General features: G+C 44.7%; 1 protein-coding gene across 5 annotated transcripts in view; it reads left to right on the top strand.

Annotated features, from left to right (window-relative positions):
- Positions 1-19538, top strand: part of ZFYVE28 (zinc finger FYVE-type containing 28) — a 289590-nt gene that overhangs the window by 56858 nt on the left and 213194 nt on the right. For 2 of the 5 annotated variants that reach the window (XM_059721512.1, XM_014607707.3), the window contains exon 1: positions 938-1128. The exons of 1 other annotated variant lie outside the window; for it this stretch is intronic. The gene's annotated coding sequence lies outside the window, so the exon portion shown is untranslated. Of the gene's footprint in view, positions 1-928; positions 1129-19538 lie in introns of those variants that run through there. 2 more of the 5 variants (XM_059721513.1, XM_019478878.2) reach the window with 2 other exon arrangements.

The raw sequence follows: 19538 nt of genomic DNA, 5'->3' as shown, positions 1-19538 counted from the left end.
ACAACTTATGGCCGTTATTCCTTGTTACTCCGGGAGGCGCTCAGGGGAACAAGGTCTCTCCCATTCCCCACTGGTCCCCCCTAGTAAGTTTATAGATGGCCACCAGGTCCCCTCTCAGTTTTCTCTTGTGAAGCCTGAACAGGTTAAGGTCCTGTAGCCTCTCCTCATAGGGTCTGCCCTGCTGTCCCTGGATCATACGGGTGGCCCTCCTCTGGACCATCTTGATGCTGGCCACATCCCTCCTGAAGTGCGGCCTGACCAGTGTTGCGTAGAGGGGGAGGATCACCTCCTTGGCCCTGCTTGTGATGCATCTGTGGCTGCACGGCAAGGTGCGGTTAGCCTTGTTGACTGTGTCCTTGCATTGGTGGCCCATGTTCATCTTGGAATCGATAATGACGCCAAGCTCTCTTCTTGAAAGCACAGTGGCAGAAAGAGATAAGAGCTAAGAATCTCATGGCCTAGTGAAAGTATTCTTTTTGTGTTCAGATGTTTTTGCTTGTAGCCCTATACTGATAATGCCAGATTTCCAAAAAATAAAATCAGAATAAAGTGTGCTACTTTAGTGAAATTGTCCTTGAGGAAGGATGTGATCCCCAGATTTCTCTGACAAATTGAGAAATGCTTATTTTCCACATGATTTTTAATGGTAACCTGAAAGGTGTTTATGAAACGTGGCATCAGAACTTAAGAGGGATAGTGACCTTGCTCAAGTCAAAAGTGTTTTTTTACAAAGGACTAAAAGAAGACAATGTCTTAGAACAGTTTTTTGATTGAATGTTTGTAAAGTTACAATGTAACGTGTCTTTTAAAACTATTTTCAGGGCAGAACAAATTTAGACACGTTAGCACCTCATTAGTGCTTAAAATCTGTTCCCTGTTCTTACACGTGAATATGCATCTTCACAGAGTGATCTGCTTCTGGGAGCGATGCAGCACAGAGCTCTCTACAGAGAAGATTCCACTGCTTTCCATAAACAGAAAAAGCTTGGCTGGATCTTGGCTACACTTGACTCCTTTTTACATCTACAACTTGTTACAGAGCTTCTGGCCTCACATGCTCAGAGCAGTCTTACTCATGGTGATATCAGTCTTTTCCCTGAAAGTTGTACACCTCTTCTACCCTTTAAGGTAGTTGTCCTTATGCCTACTACATCCATGTCATGGGTGCTGATCTACTGTACTGTAGCAAATTGTGATGTATTTTGTGATACAGTACTTTGTTTTTGAAATGTGGTTCAGTGGGAGTTGGACATTTAATTTAGTCCATGAACTTTGGCATGGTTTACAATGCCCCAGTCTCATTCAGCAGAAGTAGCATGAAGCTGCTCAGTTTATTTCTGATTTCCATGGAGTTGGAGCATATGATGCCAGATAACTAGCTTCACAGCTTTTCACACTACTGTACTTCTGAATTTTGTTGGGCATGCTTTGAGTGCAATTCTTAAGGGAGAACGGAAAAGTTACTCAAGCAATTTTAAATGTGGACCCCCCTTCCCCCCCGAAACTCCCCCAAACCCTTGGTATAGCGCTCTGAAAGGGAGACCTTGAAAAATCCCAGCAATCTGTTTTCTGGCAAATACCACATTTTAAAGCAGCAGAAATTTGACGCTTCTTTGGTAAAAAGTACATTTTTGTCTGTTGAAAAGTCCAGTTTTATTATCTAATTGACTAACCCGTGCAAACCTGACCATCTTTCACATTCCCCAGGCATAAGAATAGATGCCAGAGGTAAAGGAGGTGGCCATTTGAGGAGGGCGGGGGGAAGACAAGTACACCTGAAGCTGGGGGGAGGTTTGAATCTCCTGTTCGTGAGGTCATGTATCAGTGGGGGGGAGCAGAAGTGTTTGCTTTTTTCCCTGTTCTATTTTTTCCCCTTTTAGGTAAAGTGTATTTTTTTTCTTTTTGATTTGGCACTGAATCTCAGTCAAAGTGACTGTTAGGTTTTTGTTTTTTTTCCTGGTTGGTCAAAGGGTACAGAAACTTGAAACGTTTACTTCTTTTTAAAAAAATTCATAAAATCTCAAAAACTCGGATGGTTCACTAGTAACTTAAGTCTTTTTAGGTTTGAGAGAGGCTTTAAAAGTCAATAGCCTCAGAAGTATGGGTCTGTTAAGTTTCAGAGATCTCTAAGTTGCTAGAAATTTTCTTTTCTGCTTGAAGAGTTTATGTTGCAAAAGTTCCAATTGGGAACTAAGCACCTGCGTAGTTGAAAGCAAGCCTAGATAAATCTGTTTTGATAAGGTTTGTTCTTTCCTTAAAAGGAAGTGGGTTATGTGATGTGTTAGATCAGAGGCGGGCAATTATTTTGGCTGGAGAGCTGCTTAGCAAGTTTTGGTGAGCTGTTGAGGGCTGCATGGGTAGCTCTGCCCCTTGAGAGTTGCCCCGCCCCCTGGTTGCTGTCTTAGGACAGGAGATCCTGTCCCTAACCCCTGATCTTTGCCACCAGAAGGCCCTCCCCTTGCCCTACAAGCACTCCTTTTGGGAGCGGAGGAAAGTGGGAGTCTGTCGTCTTGGAACAAGAAAAAAACCCAGATCATATACTAAAAAAAATCAAACATGTACTATAACATATTTTAATTACATTTTTTAAAATCCTGATTTGTGTGTGTTTGCATAGTGTATATAGAGGCGATTGCATAATAGCTCAAAATAGTTTTAGTTTTATATATTGTGTGTAGAGGGGCAAGGGGGCATATGTGGGGGTTAGTGGGATGTGTGGTTGGGGGAGTGTCAGTGGGTGTTTGTAGGGGGGGGTGTGATTGTATGCATGGGAAAGGGTGGGTGTGGGCCTGTCCTGACCCCTCCCAGCAGCATGTGGGTCCTGGCTTCAAGGCCAGGACCCATGTGCTGTGGCACAGAGCCAGCTCAGCCCCGCCCAATCCAGCAGTGATTTTCCCCACTGCATGGCCAGGACCCATGTGGCATGGCATGGAGTCATTCCAGCCCATCCTGTCCCCTCCTGGCTGCAAGGCTGGGACCAGCACTACACAGAGCTAGCTTGATGTGTCTCGTACACTCCCAGCAGCACATGGTTCCCCGCTGCATGGCTGGGACCCATGTGGTGCGACGTAGAGGGGATGTGCTGGGCTGGCTATATGCCTCGTTGCATTTGTCCCGGCTTTGCAGCCAGGAACCGCGTATTGCTGGGACTGTCCAGGCTAGCTCCATGCTGTGCTGTGTGGGTCCTGGCCTTGCAGCCAGGAACTGTGTGCTTCCAGGAGAGGATGGGCTGGGTCGGCTCTGTGCCTCACTGCGTGGGTCCCAGCCATGGAACAGGGAACCACGTACTGCCAGGATGAGATGGGCCTGGCTGACTCAGTGCTGTGCCATGCAGGTTTTGGCCTTGCAACTGGGAATTGCGTGCTGCTGGGAGGGGATGAGCCAAGCTGGACTGGCTCCATGCTGCATCATGTGTGTCCTGGCCTTGTAGCTGGGAACTGCGTGCTGCCAGGTGGGAATGGGTCAGGCTGGCTCTGTGCTGCGCTGTACGGTTCCTGGCTGCAGGGCTGGGACCTACACAGTGCAGAACAGAGTCAGCTCAGCCTGTCCCAGCAGCACATGGTTCCCCACTGAATGGCTGGGACCTGCATAGTGCCGCGCGGACCTGGCTAGCCTGGCCCAGTGGAATGCTATAGTACCAGGAGCTGCTGTAAGATTATCTAATATGTTGTATTTATGTTGATATGTGTTCACAGTTCGTAGTTTGCAAAGCCTGGTGCATGATCTCAGGGACATAAAAAAAAAAAAAAAAAAAAAAGTCATTCATTCAGTTTTGTTCAAGTAAACTGCATGATTGATATAGGAATAAAAGATGACAGTTTAATTTTTTTTTTAGGATATATAATTACTGTATTTACCTGAATCTAAGAGGGAGTGGGCAAAGTCCAGTCTGTGGGCTGGATTGGGCAAGCAGTGAACTCCATTTCCCAGCCTTCATGGCTGGTGCTGGCCTCCCTGGAGACCCCAGCTGCAGCTGTGCTGTGATAGCACAAGGTTGGGGTTGCCATGGAGACCAATCCCAACCATGCTGGCAGGGTGCACGGCCGGGCAGAGCAGGGGGCTGCTTCGGAGCCACTGGGATCTCGAGGCAGGGGCAGCTTGGTCTGGAGCTGCTGGCAGAGCTTCAGTCTGCAGCCTGCACGCTGGGCAGGGGTACGCAGGCAGTGGATCGCAGCTATGAGCTGCCCCTGCTGCAAGATCCCAGTGGCTCTGGAGCAGCCTCCTGTCCTGCCCTCCCATGTTGCCTGACAGCATGGCTGGGGCTGGTCTCCATGGCAACCCCAGCCTTGTGTTATCACAGTGCTGCTGCAGCTGGCGTGGGGAGAGAAGAGGCTTCTGGGTAGAGATGCTGGGGTACAGATGCTATGTGGGGAAGGAGGTGAGGAGGCATGCAGCAGCTGTGGCTACAACTTGACCCTGACCGCAGGTAACAGCTGGATCCTGAGCCACAGCAGCCATGTACCCCCTTGCTTCTCTTATACTTGATTCTAAGACAAGAGACCCTTTTCCCCCATGTTAAATGGGGGGGAAATGCCTTGTCTTAGAATCGAGTAAATATGGTAATGAAATTGCCCTTTCATATCCATCCTGGAATTATGGTTGGCACTGTGCAGAGCCACAAGCTTTAGAAATAGTTAACCTAGCTCAAGGTTGTGTCTTTTATCTGAAAGTTTAAAAAATAAATTGGTGTTTAATAAAAAGGATTTTATTTTAATAGCTCTTGGTGCAGGTCCTTTTATCCTCTTGTACATGTAGAGTGGCTTTTTACAATTTTTATTAGGAGATGGCACACACCAGCAACATAAACCTGAAAACATTTGCAAAGGTGACTAACAAATGGGTCCAGCAAGGTTGGCATGACAAAGTTGTATCATAATACCAATGGTTTATGACAGTTTTGTCTAAACAATTCGTGTAGACTTTGATACTGTCGAAAGCAGCAAGGGGAAATAATCTTTTTGAAGAGAAGCTTGAACCAGTCAGTGCCGTGGTAGTTTTGAAAAGTCTATGGCAGTGGGGACCAACCTTTTTTGGTAGGTGTGCCACAGATTAAGCCCTGTGCCCCCCTGAGTGCTGCTCTGGTCTCCTTCCCCTGCCTGATCCACCACTTTGCTCTCTGCTTCCTGCCTAAAACTTTTTTCCTGAACTGCTGCTCTATTTTGTGCTCGTTGGCTGCGTGCTTCCTGTCTGATCTATTCTTTCGGTTCCCTGCCCTAACTAGTGCAGGGTCAGGCTGCAAAGCAGCAATCTGCTACATGCCATCCAGAAGCTACCTATGCCAGCTCTGGCACTTGTCACATGTTAGCTACGCCTGGTCCGCTCTTTCCTGCCTATTTCAGGTAGTCTGTGGTGCCACTATGCTAAGCTGATATATAAATGCATTAAATTTGATTGACCTCTTTGCTTTTTAGTATCAGTGCTGTATTTTTCTTTGGTCTACTTTTTCATATTATATAATCAGGCTTAAAACAAACACCTGTGTTTTGACTTTCTATAGTTCTTCCTATATAGATCTCAGAACACTTTATGATGCATATAATTATCCATTTTTCAAAAGAGGAAAAAGCCTGAAGCGATAGGCATTGTGGCTTTCCAAAGAAGGACGGTCAGAGTAGGAGTTAACCCAGCTCTCTGGACTCCAATCTTACTTTATAGATTTAGAAGTTCACTAGGTCACTACCTTTCTCTTCCATGAAACAAATGACGGGAAAAATGCTTGCTTGAGGTGTGTGCTGTATCACCCCAGTTTTCTGCTAAGGAATGCTTCTCAGCTTGCAAAACTTCAACCCAGCTCTGTAGTAAGTGTGACCCCAGAATTCTGTAAAAGGGGCATTTCTTTCTTGATAATATGCAAACAGGATGTTAACATGGATTCCAGTCTCTCAATCTGGTCATTTTCTGAGATGAATTCAGTATTAAAAAATGTTACTGGAATAAAAGAACCATAAAGTACAAAAAATGGTCACCCTTTTGGTAAGTAGGTTGGTAGACTGAGTAGGCATTAAAGAGGTTTTTTTAATCCTATTTGACTAGCCTTGAAATGTATTTATCTTGGGTTATATCATTGGCATTAACCAGGTGCAGGGAAATCAAAACTTGTTAACTTTTTATACTTTATTGCTAATTTATAATGCAAATTAAGTTGCATATGCATTTTGATTATAGAATTTAAAGCTTCTTAAGCAGAGGGATTTTGCATCTGGCTAAATTACTAAAAATCTGCAAAATATCTTGAATCTTGAAAGTATTTACTTAGATTCATGGTTCCCTCTAAAATTTTTTATTAAGATGGTCTTCAACTTTCACCAAAATAATTATTTTTTGTTGTCTATATCTTTCCTATGCTCTTACGTCTCTCTGGGAGCTGCTGTTCTCTACCTAGTGGAAATTGTAATCAGCTTTATATTTTCTCATGGAAATAATGTGAACGTATGGTACTTGCATCTGTGACTTACAGCAAGATGTCCAGTTAGTCTAGTCCACAAAGTCTAGGTTCCTAAGTTTGTGTATTGTACAGACAGAATTTCCAAAAGTAATTTCAGTTTTTAATGCTTTATTTTTGATGCCCCAATTGATCTCTTAAACCTGATATTATTCCCCCAGAGAATTAGTGGTCAGCAGTTTGAGTAAATGCCTTAAAGATGGCTGAAATTAGTCAGTCAAAATTAGAGGCCTCCTACATCACTATATATTGCCACTCTGTTTACTCCAGTACAAGACGAGGCTTCTTCCCCCAGCTGGCATGGGGGAAAAAGTCCCCACCTCTTATAATTGCACACAACAAAATCTCACTAAATACATTGTCTAGCATTAAACTGTTGCAAAAAGCAGCATGTGCTTAGCGATGGAAACCAACTATGAGGTTGATTTAAATGCAGCCAACACTGAACATGACTAGAAAACACATGGGACATATTGGGCAAACATGATCGGAACTTCTCACAAGAATAGGTTAGTGTAGCCCATCTGAGTAAGATGTACAGTAGTGTCCATTAAGTGCAGTCCCCCTCACTGTTGACTCTTTTTTTTCTAAGTCTTGGTGAGCCACAACATTGTATACAGTTCATCCAGGATCCCTCTGTTATCCCTTTTCTCAACTTGGTGTATGTGATTACTGTGGCCCTGCCCTCCATGAGGTGAAGGTGGACCAGGTTGCCCTGCACCTTATCTGCATGTACATTGTTGGAGCATCCCAGGACTTGTGACAAGAACAGCCAATTCCAGTCATGAGTGAGGGCTAATTAGCTCATGGGTCCTTTGTGTGGGGGGGAGGGGGGGAGTGGTATCTAGAGTTGCACGCACATTCTGTTGGCTGTTGTGGGGCCCAGCCCAATGAACTGTATGATAAATCTTAAGCCTTTGGCTTTAGGTCAATACCATACAGAGTTTGTACTCTACATAAGTAGGTGCCAAAGTGCTGCTCAAATTGTACCTGTGCAAAAACTTGCAGTAGATTAAAAAAAAAGGTAACATGCAGCAGTCCTCTGTAAACTTAAGTCTAAAGGTACTGTATGCAAACTGCTACAGCTATTTTTAATTTCAAGGTTATTGTTTTCAAACCTGTTCCTTATTTCCATGTGCTCAGGGAGAGTAGGATCTGACAGCAAGAAATGGAGGAAGGGGCTGTCAGGGAAAAAGTTGGGGGGAAGACGAAAGCAAAGGGCTACCTGATCCCCAGATTTATATTCTCTCCTGTAACAGTGTGTGTGGGGGGGAAACAAATTCAAGGGAAACCTTCAGTAATTAGATTCTATACCTGGAAAATTATAACAAATTTATACATTTTCCATATATACAATCTAATTATTGGTGGAGGAGGTCTTTACAATTAGGGACCTACCTAAATCATGGTGGAAGTTCACAATGCAGTGGCACCTTTAATCTTGCTCTTTGCACTGTCCATGCTCCCCCCTGCAGCACCCCCTCCAGGCCCTCCCCCCCCCCCCCAAATGCTGAGTGGCTGAGAGGCAAGGCAAAAACTTGATGATTTATTGCCTCAGCCATTTAGCAGTGGAGGGGTGTGGGCATGTGGTGAAAAGTGCAAGATTAAAGCCACTGATGCACTGTGAATTTTTGCTGCAATTTAGACAGGTCCCTATTTATAATCAGAGTCATCTTCTTTATGAGTAAGTACGGTAAGTCATTTCTACCAAGACAGTAGCTTTAAAGACCAGGTAGCTTTAAAGACTTGTATGAGTGAAATTCCTGTATCTGCACAGCAGACATTGAATCCAGTATATATGTATTTGGTACATGATGTGACTAGATCAGATTTCTGCTCATGAAAGTGATTTTGTAGGTTTTGCTTTTGTTCATCGCTCCCCTGTATGACAGATACAGATTTAGTGGTATTTATGACTTTGCCTATGCATATCAATGTATTCGTTGGAGTCTCAGACCTGTAGAGACTCCCTATGCCTGAAGAAGGGTGACTGCACTCAGAAGCTTGCCAAGAACTTTTTTCAACTACTCAGTTGGTCTAATAAAAAAATATCACATCTACCCCAAGAACCTTGCCTGCCTACACATCCACACTTTTGACATAGAATTTGCATTATTTGTTAGTAACTGGATTTTTCAGTCATACAGGCCCTAGAAACCATATTTTGTCTTTCCTTTTGTGGTATGTGCACTTTGGTTTCAGTGTTCGTGGTAAAAAGAACCAAAAGGGGTGGTATCAAGGTACCATCTTAAAAGCTGCAGTGGCACTATGCAGGGATATACAAATACAGGTGTGTAGCCCTTGAGGTTTCCTAACTGCTTTATGAGTTCAACTCTGTGGGGTTAGTTGCTTAGCTCCTAACAATTTCTGTGCAGGCAGCATATGCAGAGAACCCCGATCACTGGTTAGCAAACTAATATTATTTGAATAGTTGAGAACTTGTTCTGCTACTTAAGCCCTTGTTTTGGGTTATGGTATTGGCATTAACCAGGTGCAAGACTTGTAAACTTTTTTTATGCTTTATTGCTAATTTAAAATGCATATGCAACTTAATTTGCATTATGATTATAGAGTTTGAAGCCTCTCAAGCGGAGAGATTTTTCTTATGACTAAAAATCTGTGAAGCATCTTGAATGTGGCAGGCATTTACTTAGTTTTTCACAGTCTGAAGAGATACTTCATCATTTCCTGTCTATCAATTAGTTCTTCATTACACAAGACATTTTATAAGTGCAAGGAAAAAAAAAAATTGATCCTTGTTTTCCCTTTCTTTCTTCCCTGTATAAATGGAAAAAATGTTTTTTCTCTAAATAGTAAGAAGTTCTTGTACAATAGGAAAGGTTATTCCTTCATCATCACATATGTGAGTGTGGCATAATCACTTTTGTTTAAACTTTTCAGGAAAATGCATTTACAGGCATATTTGAATTTGGGAATTCTGTAAACAAAGCCAGTTCCAGGTTGGTATGCTCCAGATTCCTGCCCAAAGCCTTCACTTTACCATAATTTTTACCTCATTCTTCTATACTTTTGACCAGCCCTACCTGTTTGTCCTCGACTGACCGGCACAACTTCAGACTCCGCATTCATACCCCTCTGAGATACTTCCTTATTTCTGGTGATGCTTGCCTGTAGCGATAGCCAATAAGGGTGTGTGAAGCTTTGGTCGCTGATTTGATTCAGCCCGATTTGGTGGCCGAATCTCTGAATCCAAATCAAATCAGGAGACCCTTTCATTTCTATGAATCGAATCAGATCCCTCCAAATTGATTCAGAAGGATTCAATGATTCAGACATAGACACAGCTTTAAATGTTTTTTCTACATACCTTAAGGCACCAGGCAGCTTGTGAATGCTGAGATGCTGGGGTGGACGGAGTGTCCCATGGGAGCGTGTGTGTGTGGGGGGGGGGGTCCCCAGCATGCTCGGCAGTGGACCTGGAAGTGAACCAAAAGTACTTCCAGTCCATATCCGGGTCCGCTGGGGAGCACTTGGGGGATGTCTCTACCCCCAGCTCAGCAACTGGTGCCTCTTGGGTCTGGGGGGGGCACCCAGGGTTCCCCCATGGTTGACTGCTGAGCTGGGGGGCCCAGGGGAATGGTCCCCCGCATGCTCAGAAGTGGACCCAAAGCACTTCTGGTCCACTTCTGGGTTTGCCGCTGCATCTAAAATGCTTTTCTGTTCTTAGCCAAAATATTCAAAATCTTTTTTTTTTTTTGCCGTTTTAATTGGTCAATTTTATTAATTGTTTGCATCTTACATGATGGTATTTATTTTAATTGTCATTACTGAAAATGTATTGCTCATATTATGGTAGTGCCTATATGTCTCAGAATATCAAGGCCATGGTTATTTAGTGCTACATATAATAGCAACAGCTCTGTTGTTGACAGTGTTGTCAACTCCATCCCACAACACGCAGTCAGAGAGGATCTCGGAATCCCTCCAACCTTTGACGAGGTGAGGAAAGCCATCAGGCAGCTAAAGAATGACAAAGCATCTAGAGCGGACAGAATCCCCATGGATATCTTCAGGCAGGGAGAAGGAGAGCTCACATCACAGCTTAATGCCCCCATCCTAAGGATCTGGAATGATGAGGAAATTGCAGATGACCTCAGGGATGCCATGACTGTGACAGTTTTCAATAAAGGAGACAAGTCCAACTGTGGAAACTAGAGAGTTTTGCTGTCCACCACAGGCTACAGCTTTGCCCTACGGAGCAAGCAAGATCCTAGCAGCTCCAGAGCAGCCCCCTGCCCTGCTCTGCCACGTGCCCTGCCAGCATGGCTGAGGCTGGTCTCGGCACTCCCAGCCTTGAGCTTTCACAACCAAGCTGCAGCTGGGGTCTCCATGGAAACCAGCTCCAGCCATGCAGGCAGGGGCTGCTGGGAAATGGAGTCCAGCTGCTGGATGGATCAGCCATTTTGCCCACCCTTGCTATAGTGTGTGCGCGCTCACTTAGAAGCAGACCTTCAGGCAATCATCAACATCTTTACCAAGGCCTACAAGAAAATGGGACTGAAGCTTAACATTCAGAAGACTAAGATCCTCTACCATGAAGCTCTTAATGAACAGTCCCTTACTCTGGTAATTTAGATACGTGGTTGAGTATTTCCCATACCTCAGAAGCCATCTCTCACAGAAGGCTGACATCGATGAAGAAATCCAGCATCGCCTCAAATGTGCATGTGCAGGGTTTGGACGCCTGAAGAATTGTGTTCAAAGATCACAATATCAGATCTGCAACCAAGCTCATGGTTTATCGAGCAGTAGTGATCCCACCTTGCTGTATGGAGCCGAGACATGGTGTCATGAAGCTGGGTCCCCAGGGGTGGCCATGACCATGTAAGCTCCACCAAGAGGGAGCCTTCTCCTCTCACCTGCCACATTATATTGGTGAAATAAATTGGGAGGCTGCCTACAGGCCTCTGCTAGGACCTGGTCCAGCGGACCCCAATCAGACTCACTGGTTTTTGTGCCCTTTGCTGGGCCTCTCTTCAGTACTGTGCTGTGTGGGGCACCTCAGGCCTTATGGGCCAATTTTGTAGCTCCAAACCACCGCTTTACCATGCCTTAAGCCTCATGGGGGTTATTTGAATATTATATCCTCTGTTGGTCTCTGCCTACTCAGCCTCCGCCCCTTTGATATAGCTAAACCAGCTAGCCTAAACCCACTGTCAGGCCTGGCTTTGAGGCACTAGCTCTCAATCTCCTCTTATTCCTTGTCTGCTGTGTCCCTCTGGCACTGGGCTCTCTGGCCCTCTGATGCTTGCATCCCTCCAGCACTGGGGCTCTACACAATTGTGTGCCTCGCTCTGGGTACTAATGAGGCTTCCCCTTATAGCCTCATCCCAGTCCACTGGTTCAAACAGTAACACAAACCTAAGCCCCTGGGCTATAACATAACACTAACAATAAAAGGCAGCACTCTGCCCCTTGAAGAGGGCAAACTCCCACCCTTAGGATAGCATACCCCTTAGTGCTGGGTACCTTGTGAGCTCCTAGAGTCTTACTGCATTTGGAGGTAGCGAAGCAGGCAGCCACATGCATTGGGCAGCTCTCTTGTGCAGGAGCTTTTGGCAATTGCCAGAGAGTGAGCCCAGCCAGCCCTAGCCCTGAGCTTATATGTTCCCTGGGCTCTGACTCCTGGTCAGCTGACTGCCTGCAGGTGCTGGCTAACTACCTTGTTAGCCTGTTACTCAGGCAACCTGCAGCTGCGGTGATCTGTGTAGACTGCCAGGCTCCTTTGCTAGGCTGCGTATGCCCTTAACAGCGCAGGCACATCTTGGTGTTCCGTGACGCATGGACAACATATAGGAGACATCTGAAGTTGCTGGAGAGATACCATCAATGCTGCCTGCGGAAGATCCTCCAAATCCAGTGGGAAGACCACTGTTAGTCCTCCTGCAAGCAAACACCATAAATATTGAGACAATGATCATTTGACGTCCAGTTAATTGGGCCGGCCATGTCATCTGGATGTCTGATGCCAGACTCCCGAAGAAAATTTTATTCTCCCAGCTCAGCCAAGGTGTACACTCAAGAGGAGGGCAGAGAAAGGGCTTCAGGGACATCCTTAAGGCCAACTTAAAATGCAACATCAACTCATGGGAGACTATCACCCAGGACTACCCCGAATGGAAGAAGTCTGCTGTTGGGATCTTAATACTTTGAAACTTCATGATGGCAGGAGATAGAAAAGCATGTGGCAGAAATAGCATGTCGCAGACCAAATCAGGAATCCGGTGCCACCCACCCCACAGGGAAACACACGTCTGAGCTGCTGTAGAGTCTGTCTATCCCAGATAGGCCTCATCAACCAACTTCTGACACACAGATAAGACAGATGATCAACCTTGACTGTGAGGGATTGCCAAAGAAGAAGAATAAAAAGGATGATCCCTAGTCTGAAGAGTTCGCAGTCTAATTAAGAGACTAGAACAAGTTTGTTTAAGACTTAGAGGAAACTTAATAAAGATACAGGTTTACAGAGGCCACCTTTGAGCTCAGCGTGGAAGAAGAGTCAGCTCAATTAATACACACCTAAGGCTAAAATCACAAGTCCCTTTTGGCCATTTACTCAGGCATTATTGGCTGGCAGTTTGCTGTAGGTCTTAAGGTAGAATTTGTTCTTAAGGAAAACTGGACAATGGCTTTGTGCATTTGCACATAGCAGGGAGCATGGGAAAAAAACACTTTAATGCACCTTGGGGAGGAGCAGGAAGAAGTGAATATGGTGGGCAACTGCTTGTTACAAGCTGTTATTGCTAGTGGAGCACAGGCAGAAGGAAAGCAGTAGGTTTGCCCATGGAGCTTTGAGTTTTATATTCAAGCATATTTTGAATATATCAGTTGTCTAGGAATGGGAAAGCTATGCTTTTTCAGAGTTTCTTATTAAGAAGTTGTCTGGCAGTGCCTCTAAAACCTCTTCTCAGTGACTTTCTGTTTTTTTGTTTGTTTCCTTTGCACTTTTCTGCTATCAATCACTTGTACCTTGTATACTAATAATAGCCAGTGCCACTGGGGCAGTAGTCCATAATAACTTATTTTATAATAATCCTGCTACCAGCACCTCCATATTTACGGATGAGTTGGCATTTCTGTTATAAATCCTGGCTTGGAAAGTTAATATCTTGGCTATTTCAGATTACTTTGGGCTGAAGCTTGCATATATAATAAAATTTGTTAGTTAACATTACGTAAAATAGTTTAAGGTGTTTCTAAATAACTACTTTAGTTCTAGAGACACAAACAACTTGGACCTTATAATACTGCTTGGGCACATCTACAGGTCACTGTATGGCGGCATTGCTATGGTGCCATGCTTTAGTACTTCCTTCTCAAAGTACTGAAGCACGGCGCAGTGCAGGCGGTTACTGTGCCATGCACATGGTACGTGGTTAGATTTTGCTGCTACATCGCTGTAGCGGTGTGCTATCGGGGGGGGGGGGGGGGGGGGAGCATGCCGCTATGGTAACATAGCTAGCAATCACATATAGGCCCATGTGACTGCTACATCACTGTAGGGCAACGTGTGGATGCAATCTTTTTGAAGTATTATTTTGCATGCCATTGCTGTTGGAGTAAGTGCATGCTATTTAAATCTCTCTTTGGCAAGAAACTGCGTCTTTGAATCTTAGTTTCCTTGTAGAATCTCTCTACAATGACATTAGCTTCTGTTTTCTGTAGGAATACGACTGAATGCTATCTATTATGATATTTGTCAGCATCTATGGCACAAGGTTCAGACCTACTTCTGATGTCAGTAGAACTTGACGTTTCAATGCAGATGTATGGAGGACACTGGGGAAAAGTTGTTTATCAGTATCTATAAAATATGCTGAAGGAGATAAATGCTCTTTATCTTTTCACTACGATATTTCAAGATACTTTACTTTGTGTCATGGGAAACTAAATAATCTGTCTTTTAAAGCAAAATAACCATTTTGGAAATATTTCTTGATATGTTTGGCATTGAATAGAGCTGTGAGGGAACCAGAATCTCTGTCCTATGGGAAACGTCTTATATTTCCAGACGTTCAGAACTGGAATGAAAATTTGGGCATGTCAGGGAGATGCTCTGAAAAATCAATCTGGAAAGAACTGGAGATTTTTTGGAGAATTTTGGGAGGAGGGGCCACATCTACATGTGTCACTAGGGGGCAGCAATACACTGTGGAGCTTATTGCTTTGCAGTATTTGCTCCTGGGCGCATGGTTTACACGTGTGCCTGGAGCCCAGCACATTCAGCTGGTTTGCAGGAGCCCCGGCTGGTAGGGAGTCTGGGGGGGTCAAGTGGGGGCAGGAGGGTGCTTCAGTGCAGGGCTAGGTGGCAGGCAGCCCTGGTGCTGAAGCACCCTTGTGCCCCAGCCAGGTGGCTCAGCATCTACATGTGTGCTGCTGCCAGATCCGACCCTAGGGGTGTGCGGGGCCCAAGGCATATCAGCCTGTGTGGAGGGGCGTGGGGGGGGGGGTGGTGAGCAGCCAGAACGTGAAGCCAATGGCACGCAGGGGCTGCGCGGAGTGGTGGTGCCCTTGGCATGTGGGGCTTGTATGCTACTGTCTGCAGGGCCCCCCAAAGCGCAGGGCCTGGTGTGGTCACCCCAGTTCACACCCCCAAGGGACGGCTCTGGCTGCTGTTCACAAAAAGACTCTTCAGCAGAGCAGGACTTTTAAATGCTGCAGTTTTAGTTTTGTGCAGTCTAATAGGGGTGTATGTGTAGACATGTGTAGTTAATTAGGGAACTGTGCAGTAAATGTCTTGTGTAGTTGCACCCAGGGTGGCTCCCAATGGGCCTGGGCAGCCAGAGAGCAAAATCGCCAGGTAGTGGGCTGCTGGAAGCAGTGTGGGGAAGCCAAGGAGTTTGGTTTGGCTTGCCCAATCAAGTTTGGTTCTGGGTTTGCTAGGGAGCCAAATGGGGTGAAAGGAAATGAAGCACCTAGCCAGACTATCAAAAATTTTAATGGAGCTAGCATGGCCTTGCAGAACGTCAATTCTGTGAAGCAGACTTTTTTCATAGCAGCTTGTGTCTTCAGAATATTTTTGACGGCATCAGTCTGTGAATTTTTAAAGTGTTGGTTCCTGAAATATAGTTCTGGGGATAACATTTCCTAAAAATCCTTCTGTACATTCTTTGTCTCTGAAGCTTTCTAACTTGTGCTAAGAATCTATTTCATGAAGAGCCCTTTTCCAGCTTATTGCATATTTTTGTTTCCTTCTTCCTTTTCTCTCTGACTCTTCCCCCATGTCCTTGTATTTTTTCTTTTTTTGCTGCTCTGGATTCACTGTCAACATAGTGAAATGAAATGGGATGCTGTTCTCTGTATTTGGGGTTTTAACATATTTTGTGTTGCTGTTGGTTCCCACAAAGTAGAGCAGCAAAGAAAAACAATGTAGAACCCAAAGCTAAAGGCAGTGGAGGGTACATGGGAGAAGAAGGAAGATGTGACAGGGAACTGTGAAGGGGAAAGGACTGGGACACAGGGGGGAGCAAACTCTTCCTTACTTATTGTTGCATGACAGTCCTTGACTCATTTTGCTTGTATTGGATTTTCCTTGATCTTTTTCGAACAATAACATTGAGATACCGTGGTACTTTTCTTCTTCTCCATGCACTTGCAAAAAAAAAAAAAAAAAAAATCAATTGCATTAAGCCACTGTGACTGACTTATTTTTTCTGCTTCTTTTTTCTTTCTTGTTCAAGTAAGAGCTAATAGAACTAGATTTATTTACTTGCACACACCTAAATATAAAGATCAGAGAACATGGATGGCATTTAATAATAGACTATTTTTCAAGATTAAATTTAGAGAGAGGATGTGTTCTACCCTGGCAAAATCTCAAAATAGAAGAGCCTTGTAGTGGTTTTTCAAAAATCACACTTGAGTTGTTTTAAACCCACAGGGAAAGCAAATGAGAGTGCATTTTCCTTCTCTGAATATGACCTGCCACCAGGCATTTAAATTTTGGAACATTTAGTTTGAGCACCTCAGCTGACCTCTCTGCTACAGCACTATAGGAGAAGAGAAAGCAGTTCCTGACAGCGAGTCTTAAGATGTTGTAAGACTTACTAGATCAGTGGTCAGCTTGTAGCATTAGTAGCGTGGACAGCTTCTGTGTGTGTGGCTCATAGCAGATTTGGGGAGGGGACAGCCAGCACAGTGGTGCATCAGACAGGGAGCAGAACACACAGCAGCACATCTGGTAGGGGAAGGGGATCATTGGCCCTTGGGGATGGTGCAGGGCTAATTTGTGGTATTTTTGCCAAAAATGTTGTATCTCACTATTATAGATAAATGTCAACACCTTAAATTATACAAGGAAGCAAATGGGGGAACAAGTGCGTTCATCAAAGAATTAGCTTACTTGCATAGTTTCTTTAATTAGTACTACCAGATATTAGGGCAGCTGCATTTTGTTTCCAAAGAGTTGGTCTCAAGTGTCTTCGCTCTTACGCCCTCAAACTTTCTTTAGTGCATGTATATGAGATTGTTGCTTTATCTTTAGTTTTTATACTGTACTTTGCAGTTTTATAAAGCATATTTTGTTCTGCTGTTGGTTCCCATAAAGTAGAGCAGCAAAGAAAAACAATAATATACCAAAGCTAAAGGCAGTGGAGGGTACATGGGAGAAGAAGGAAGATGTGGCAGGGAACTGTGAAGGGGAAAGGAATGGAAACTTTTCCTCTAAACCAGTACGGCTGCAACCTAGATACCTGGATTTCACTAGCATTTCACATAGAGCATTGCCACTATGGTTTGCCCAGTAGACAAAAATGTGGGGCTTTAAAGCAGAGTAAAAGTTTTCTAGTCATTGTGAATTCAAGAGATTTTTGTTCAGGGGACATCCTTGTATATAGGTTGTACTTTTTATTTTTCCTAATGGAAGTAATCAAGAGTAGAGCTGCACCATATTGGAGGTGCCATATTGGATCGAGACTGATAAAAGGAAATTTAACTGTCAGCTTTTTTGGCTGAAGTAGCCAGTAATTTCACTGATTTTAAATATATGCCTTCTGGCTGGGGTCCCCAGATGCCGTGTGCATGCGTGCAGTCGCACACATGTTCATGGCCAGGAATGCAGCTGGGCAGTGTGGAGAGCAGCACCCTGCAGGCAAGTCTGTACAAGGGAAGGGGCATGGGGGAGGGAGGGGTCGGGGGGGCCAGTTGAGGTCCCCATGGTGAAGGAGTGGAGCAGGGGCTGTGGGCTGTACCCAGCCTAGGTGGTGAATGAGACTCGGGACTGGGGCAGGGAGCAGGACAGAGCCACAGGAGGCTTATCTAGAGTGCATGGGGGGTGGCTTCTTGCTGCTGTGTGCACCCCCCCCCCCCCAGGGGAGGCATGGGGTGGGACATGTACCCCCCTCTCCCCCCTCCCCCCCCCACAGATTTGTGTGTGGGGTGGAGGTGGACTGCTTGCTGTTGGTTCAGGACCCTCTGCTCTTCTGCCTTTGCCCCGGGGACTCCACATTGGCTGCGTGTCCCCTGCCCACTTAGCAGCAGTGGGGCAGCGAGTTGTGCCTCCTGCTGGGTGGGCAGGGGATGCATGGCTGATGTGGGGCCCTTAGGGCAAAGGCAGCAGAGCAGAGGGCCCCAAGCCAAAAGTGAGCAGCCCGCATCTGCCCTTGCCCTGCTCGGCTCCACTCCGGTTAAAAGTGTCCCAGCGCTTAGAAATGATGGCGGTAGTGCTTGAACTAAAGCTCATTTGAGCTTTAGTTCAAGCACTGCCTGTGCTATTTTTAAGCACTGGGACACTGATCCCCTAGATGAGCCACCCATGGCTCCATCACGCCCCCAGTCCCTCCCTCACTGTGGGGGCCTCAATCTGCCCTCCCCCATGCCCCTTCCTTTCCACAAACTTACCTGCAGGGTGCTGCTGTCCACGTTTCCTGGCTGTGTTTCTGTAAATCAGTTATTGGATCAGTATCGGCCGATATGGCTGGTTAATAACTGGTTATTTGTATCGGCCAAGAAAATCTTTATCGGTGCACCCCTACTTTCTGTTTTCTGTTCTTGCTGTGGGAAGTGGTGATGCTTTCTTCCTGTTTGCTTCCTGAGTAGCCTTACACATCCTATGAACAAAAACCTGGCCCAGCTTTGTATTAGCTAAATGCTGTTCTTGCTTCTGTTTTTCAGTGGGAGTTAAAAATGCTCTTGGCTTTTTCCATCTGATTCTTTCCTGTATTGTCCCACCTCCTTCCCCCCACCTTTCTCTGTTCTGCCTTTCCTGTCACTTTTTGACTCCACTGACTTTTCATATCATATCAGTTCTTCTTTTATTCTTCTTTCTTCATTCCTATCATATCTCTATTCAAGTTTCCCACCTTCCCCCCACCCTGCCTCCTTTTCCTAAAATACATAGCAAAAAATAAATAAAATCAAAACACGTTCTCTAGGATGCATCAAAACATGGACACATATGCTAAAGGAACCTTAAGATCTTCTTTGTCCCTTTACAGTCTCTCCTATCAAATCCCTCCCTTTGTTGTTTCCATTTGCTGAAAGTCCTTTTAAAGTTGTATTGTAATTTGTCAAGGGTCGACTCAGTGTAATTTTATATGCATATGATTTTTGGGTGCTACAAAATATTTCTATGACTTTTTTTTAGATATAGTAATGTATGTAAAAATGTGAATATCAAATCATGAAAATATTATTCCTCCATTTTTGTTTTTAATAAAGTATGAAACCTAACAGGTCCTTACTTAACTATGTAACATTTCTTTGATTTAGTATTAAAGGCTCTTCTACCTTTACTGTGTACAGCTGTTCAGGTTTTTTTCTGCCTTTACTTGCTCAGACTTTCATATGGTCTTTGGCTTGGTGCCTGATTTCTAGCAGCTTGTCTGTCTTGTACAGATGTTGTGTTTCCCTCTGAGTATTTTAAAACCACTCAAGTGAATTCTTCAGGCAGGGTTTATAAATCCTCATACAACTTCTTGAAGGCTAATAATTTAAACTGCAAAGCTAGAAATTTAAAATTCCATGCAGCACATCTTAGGCAAATTATTCAAGGAACAAAAAAAAATCTTATCTGTCTTTGCTTGTTACAAAATGCTGCTAAATAAACTAAAGAGATACTAATGGAGCAAATAAT

This window comes from Alligator mississippiensis, chromosome 2 (assembly GCF_030867095.1).
Source record: "Alligator mississippiensis isolate rAllMis1 chromosome 2, rAllMis1, whole genome shotgun sequence".
NCBI classification, from domain to species: Eukaryota; Metazoa; Chordata; order Crocodylia; family Alligatoridae; genus Alligator; species Alligator mississippiensis.
Note: the sequence above shows the minus strand (reverse complement) of the source record. Positions and strands in the feature narration are given on the sequence as shown.